The sequence below is a fragment of the Mirounga leonina genome, unplaced genomic scaffold (genome assembly GCF_011800145.1).
Source record: "Mirounga leonina isolate KUSES-001 unplaced genomic scaffold, KU_Mleo_1.0 Mir_151, whole genome shotgun sequence".
NCBI classification, from domain to species: Eukaryota; Metazoa; Chordata; class Mammalia; order Carnivora; family Phocidae; genus Mirounga; species Mirounga leonina.
Window position 1 is genome coordinate 78,586,260 of NW_023270377.1, and position 7,043 is coordinate 78,593,302.

Consider the following 7,043-nt stretch of genomic DNA (forward strand, 5'->3'; position numbering starts at 1 on the left):
CTTGATTTTTTAGTTTTTTAGAATATCTAATACCTTTGGATAATACAAGAAGAGTATTTGAGTCTTTCTACAAACCTCCACTTCTCTCTTTCCCTCTCTTACCTTATCACCATCTTCTCAATCTATGTCATAATTTTTATCAAATTAACATTTAATACATATATCATCATAACTATATTTATTAGAGCTCAGCCAGATAATATACTATAATTATGTTCCCTTCATTGCAAACATTTGGTTTTTCTGGAAGTTAGTAATTACATCTTTTTTAGCCCATTTACTTTGCTTTATAAGTAATCAACACTAGTTCATTCTCAAACTATAAAACAGAACTTTAAAAATATGTTTAAATGTGGTCAAACACATCAGGTAAGCTTTCAGTATCTACTAGAAAATTGTCTTGTCTCCAATTTGGACTTGCTGAGAAACTATTTTCCTGAGACTTTCCTGCACCATTACCTTGAAATTCTCTTTACCTTGCTTTTGTTTCACCCCTGTATCTCAGATTCCACGTTTTACTCTTCCTTAGTTTACCCCACTTTGTTACTGGCACATTTTTCAGTGGTTTCCAGAGAAAGGTTTCATGGGAAGTAAGTTTTTGAGACATTGCATGTCTGAAAATATTTTTATTTCTGCCTTCACACTTGATTGATAGTTTAGCTGAGTATAGTATTCTATGTTGGAAATTATTTTCCCTCGGGATTCTTATACAGTACTCTACTGTTTTCTAGGTTTCACTGTTTCTATTGAAAAGCTGAAAAGAGGTTGATACTTGAACTATATGATATGATTTTCTCCTCCCCCCTTTTCCTCTCTTCTCTTCTGCTCCCCATCACTCTCCTTCTCAGACCTTTATTTTCTTCATCACTGATGTTCTGAAATTTCATGACCCATTTCTCCAGTGTTAGTGTTTTTTTGTTGATTTTTTTTTTTTCTGAATTCTTCATGAACTCTTTCAGTCTCAAAACTTATGCTCATCAGTTTTAGGAAATGTATTACTTCATAATTTTTTACACTTTGTTCTGTTCTCTTTTTTGGTATTCATATTATTCACTAGTTGTACCTTCTGGAAAAATATTATTTTCTTAACTTTTCTTCCAATTTTTCACCTTTTCTCTTTTGATGTTACCTCTGGGAAGACTGCCTCAAATACATATTCCAAACATCCTACACTTTTTAGGTTTATTCTTATCCTGCTTGTAGTTTGAAAGAGTTCTTTCTTGTTCAAGAGAAGCTCCTTTGTGAAAATACACTGTTTTTGTTTCAAATGCAATGTCTTATCTTACTGAGAACTTTACTCGCAGTTTCTTTCTTTTCTTTTCTTTTATTATTATTTTTTTTTAGGAACTGTTTATTTTCTGTCAACTTTATTTCCATTTTGTTTGCCTTTGTGGAAGAGCAACTTAAGACCACTCAGTGGTTATTCCTACCCATTCAGTGGCCTGAGTAATGGGAGCCATAGACCAGTCTTCAGTGGCAGACTGAGCACTCCAGTCTTCAGTAGGGAACTGCTGAATCAGCACAGAGGGCACCTGCATACCTTCAGACCAGTCTGCGACTTCAGATTGAGTAGCAGTGAAGTCAGGAGCTGGAGCAGTCCATTCACCCTGAAATTCCTCCTTGGTCACAGCCTTTTCAGCAGAGGCCTATTCTTCCTTTTCAATCTCTTCAGGATCTCTGTAGAAGTAGAGATCAGGCCTGACATCTCATGGTTGTTCACAGGAAATGGTGCAACACATGTGTAGAACTTCCTGGGCCAGCATCCACCACATCAGACCCACTAAGTGAGCTCCCCTGTTGCAAGACATAGCAATGTCCACATAGTGCACAGGAGAGTCTGTGTTAACAGCGATGGTAGGTAGGTTAATATAAGACACCTCTGTGAGAGGCTGATAGTCAGCCTTGGGATCAATAACCACCAGAAGTCTCAGCTCCTGGAAGGCTGCATGGATCTGATTAGTGAAATTTCCAGAAGTAAAGTGGCCAGCAATAGGAGTGGCTCCAGTAGCAGCAGCAAATTTCAACACAGCTCACTAACAAGTATTCCTGGATGATATGACAGTGACATCAGCTGGGTTTTCAGTACAACAATGACATGAGCTGCCAGCAGAAGCTTCTCCCAGGTTCTCTCCAGATTTATAATGTAGATGTCATCACTTTTCCTTCTGTAGATGTATTGTCCCATTTGGGAGTCAAGGTTGGTGTCACCTAAGTGGGTTCCTGCTATAATGAATTTGAGGACATCCTCCTCCTTCATTTTCAGAACATCAAAGACTCCGGACATCATGAAAGTTTCCCTTTAAGTTATGACGGGAATGCAAAACAAGGCTGTATGACCCCTACCCAGGTAGCATGTAAAGGCTCTTTGTTTTTTAAGTTTTATTGTCTTTCCTTTATCAACTTTGTTTCCTCTGAGTCTCGCTTTCCTACTTGTTTATTTTGGTCTTTGCCTTCTGCATTAGGAAGTTCCAATGTTTGATTTTCCCTGGTTGGCAATTTAGATTTAAATGTGAGGTCCTAAAACTCTGTTTGGAGGAGGAAAAAATCTTTGGATTGATAACTCTCACCATAAGCAATGAAGAGGGGACCATGCTATTTCACTTGAGATATCCTAATGATAGTTTTGCAAACCTTTTGTTTTGAGCCAGTCTTTTGAGCCCAGGGTGGGAACTCTTTAGGTTACTTCTCAATGGTGCTGCCATCAGCATTCCAAGAGCCAAAAAGAAAAGAAGGCTGAAAGTACAGAACATAGATTTTCACTCAATCTGCTTGCTTCCAATTCAGGGGTACACCCTATTCTTTGTTTTGCTTATTGTCCCTGAGTTAACAGTCTCTTTAGATCAACTTTGCCAGAAATGGAAACTTCATTTCCTCTGCTGGGAAATTCTTCTGACTTGGGATTTAGCCTGGCTATGATGGCTTGGGAGGTGATCTGGGAGTCTAGCTACTCCTTAGATAAAACATTCCTCTCACCAATCTTTTTTTTTTTTTAAAGATTTCATTTATTTATTTGAGAGAGAGAGAGAATGAGAGACAGAGAGCACGAGAGGGAAGAGGATCAGAGGGAGAAGCGGACTCCCCGCCGAGCAGGGAGCCCAATGTGGGACTCGATCCTGGGACTCCAGGACCATGACCTGAGCTGAAGGCAGTCGCTTAACCAACTGAGCCACCCAGGCGCCCTCACCAATCTTTTTGATTTTAGCTTTGTCTCCTAAGCCCAATTTAGAAGTATCTGGTACCCCAAACTCCTATGATTTGGGGGGTTATACAGGTAAATTGGTTATCTTATTTTTTGTATCCCCCCATTATATTCTTCTTTCTCAAGTCTAATTAATCAAATATCACTTTATCTACTGAAAAATGAATATATACAAAGTTGGGACAGACTTATACTAAAAAATTAGTTGTTTACTTAAAATTCAAATGTAAAATTCAAATTTCATCCACTATTTTGTCCAACAACCCAAGTATGGTAGAAAGCAGAGTAAGGAAGTGTTAGGAATGTTGAAATTTTTACCTTACAACATCATGAATCAAGAGTGTTTGGATTTGATACAAAAAGAAATCGATATTTTTAATATAACATTTAGATGAGCAAAAGTACCTAATAAAGTTACTAACCCAGAACTTTTTAGACAGAGAGGGAATAAAATATGGGAAGTAGTGTGAATAAAATCTTTAGCTATCATAGCAGAAAATCACTAACTTTCTGCTAATGTCTAAATTGAGAAATAAGAAAAGCAGTACATTAAAGGATTTACCTAGAAGACCTAAAAACAGGCATGATTAAATATGATTGTCACTGGGCACCAGGAAGCTGCTGACGTTAACATGTAGATATGGAGAGGATTACGGATTTTTATTATTAGTGCTATAGTACGTTTTGCTTTTTAATACATGTTTAACTTAAATTTTTTTCAATTTGTTTTAAGGAATACTTTAAGTAAATATTTATACTTCTAGTATGGTATTTATTGTTATTGTGCCCATAAGTGTCTATAGCCTTGACTTAAGAACACTTTCATGTACATCTTAAATTTTGAAAAGTCAGAGTCAGAATAGCTTAAGTTTCAAAGAGAGGTCTATTGGAGAAATTAAACTTTCTCTTTTTCTGGTAAGGAGAGACTTTTTTTCCTAGGGAAAATATCAAATATGAAAGCAAAACTCCCAGAAGGTGATAATAATCTTGCTTTCGTGAAAGAGCAGTCAAGAAAAACACATTCATTTGTCTACTTTCAAAGCTTGCTGCAGTTACTGTCAAATATCTGAGCAATGTTCTCATTTTTAATAATGATTAAATAAATAATTGTTTCATTAGTCTTAATCTTGGGGTTTACTATAATCTAGGTTTCATGAATAAGCATACTAATTTGTCTGATTAATTTCCTTCTAGCAGTAATTTTAGTTAATAAGAGTGACAAAGGCAATATACAGAAAATGTAACATTCCTGTAATTACTGATTAAAGTTATGAATATATAAATATGCAATTTCCAAAATGAATAAGAGTGAAAAATAATAGAAGGGCATAGATATAATAAACTTGCATAGTAATATCAAACAAACAATATATATCATGGTAGTCAATGAATTCACTTCAAGTCAAACCAGTTGACCTCACACATAAAAGAAAAGGAAAAGAAAAACTGTTGTAGCCTTCATGTTCAGTACTATAGGGTCTCTGATAGTTTCTCTGATAATAAAATAAAATTACTCCATACTCCTACACACCATGATTTTATATATAATAAATAAATAATTGATCTTATAAATAAGAGATAAAAATACTGTTTTATAATCCAAATCTTTGGTGAAAGTCATGTCTACAAAATATTGAAACGAAATTCCACAAAGTACACCTAAAATTCAACCTAGTTACATGTTGAAAACTTACTCTTCTCAGTTGTATTTACAAAGGTAAACCTCAATTTAAAAAGGTGATGATAGCAATACTTTAGCTTTAACAAAAGTCATGATTTGCATGAATTACTTATGTTTAAAGGTTTTTGTGTGTTTTTTTTTTTTTTTTTACTTAGGATTCATAATATACCGCACCTTATTTTACAACAGAAAGAGAAATTATGGTTCAATTTACTAAAATAATTATAATCATAATCACATCTGCTCTTAAAGACTGTCAAATATCTCCAGAGTGCACTGCATACATTTCCTGTATTAGATTCCCTCTTTTATGAGTTAATTAAACAATTTCACAGCATTATTGTACAACTATTCTGCGTGGCATATTGTTTGTGCAGAACATTCCCTTTAATAGCTCTATTCTTCAAACAGATGTTCATTTAAATTTTTTTCAGAGATTTTATTTGAGGAACAATTAGTGCATTTATCCTACTATTTTGTCACCTTTCTGTGGATTCTGAAATAGCTCTATCTCTATCTTATGTAGTCAACAATTCTAAAGGGAAGAAAAAACACTCTTTAGCAAATATGTCAGTACACAAGAATATCAAAGCAAATTATCCTCAAATGATGGCTACTCAAAGTTACCCTGGTATTAGAGTACAAAATCAACAAGAACTTTTCTCAAAGGCATGGAAAAATAAAAATACATGATACCACATGTCCCCCCAGTCTACTAGTTTTGTTTTTATGAATTTTTACTTACACATACAAGCAGATTGAATTCATTATAAACCAGTGTAAAGTGACAGACTGAAAGGAAAGAAATGGATGCGAGACTACTTAAAGTTTATTTAACAAAAGAAAACTGAATCAGTCATTCCCTAAGACATATTTTCCTGGGAAAGTGACACTGTATATTGTTATGAACTGGCTTATCTTACCTAAACATTTTAAAGGAAGGAGATGCCATCTACCATGTGTTTTGAAGAGGAAGTTTCCCTCCTTGTTTGACTCAAATCGAGTTTTACAGGATTTGAGTCTCTGGTTGGGTTGGCTTTGTGCAACTCTATGGATTTATCTTCTCTTATTCTCTCTAAGAGAGCTATTGCAGAGTCAGCTGTGTTGCCAGTGTAGATGTTCCATCTCATGTGAAGAAGGGCCATTTTGTTTTTATTTTGTGAATAATCTCACTGCAGTGAAGTCAGACTCACATTCTTTTACTCTCCTTTAAATAAATGGTGGCCCAGAAATAACATTTGTCCTTGCTTTTGAACTACGGATTAATGAATTATGAACATCTATTTACCACTTTGAAAGCATAATGTGCATTCATTTAGATGGAAATACAGTGTCAAGAAAAATGAGGAACAGTATGTTTTCAGAGCTATTCTTCTATTCCTTTTTCTTTCTTTCGTTTTCTTTTAAGCAGAATTTGGTTCTATTCGAATAAGAAAGCCTGAAAAGTTGAGGCATTACTAGGAATTTAAAATATACTCACAAAATGAGCACTTCATTTTTAGGTTAAAAAATGTGCAAAATGTTAGTTATTGGAAAGTTTCAGAACAAACTGCACCATAACATCCCAGCCTCCTCAACGAATACAACAGAGTTTAAGGTAATAAAGTTTGAATTGTTTCTTTACCTAGACCTTCTAAGATCTCTAATCAGGAGTGGTCTCAAAGAACATTATTTTAGAATAGGCTTATGAGATGCCATTCCGGGAAAGAAGAGTTCAGGAATGATTAAGAATACTGGGACGGCCTTGCTCTCTGCCATGTGAATTGTGTGCACCTGGCAGTGAACAATGATGAAATGGAATGTATATGACAGGTTGCCAGAAGCAGAGCACTCCAGTCATTGTAAAGGGAGACCATTGAGGCACTGTTCAGAATGGCAGTAATTTGAAAACCACCTAAAATGTTCAGACAAAGGTAATTTTTAAATGGATTTTAATATATCTATGTAATAAAATGCTCTTTGGACATTAAAATATGATAATTTTTTTTATTTACTAGCACTGAAGAATGATTGCAGTGTAAACCCCTAAGAGGAAAAAGAATAAGTAAAAAAAAGCAATATTCATATTATGGACTCATCTATTTATACATTTATATGAGCACTTGATGTCCAGACTAAGCAACTTAGTTCTTATTGCATTTACTTAATCTTTCCCCTTACTTT

The 7,043-nt window shown here is 34.8% G+C and overlaps 1 pseudogene; it reads right to left on the reverse strand.

Moving 5' to 3' along the window:
* Nucleotides 1-899: 899 nt before the first annotated feature.
* LOC118011832 lies at nt 900-2,632 on the reverse strand (annotated as a pseudogene).
* Between the last annotated feature and the right edge of the window lie 4,411 nt (nt 2,633-7,043).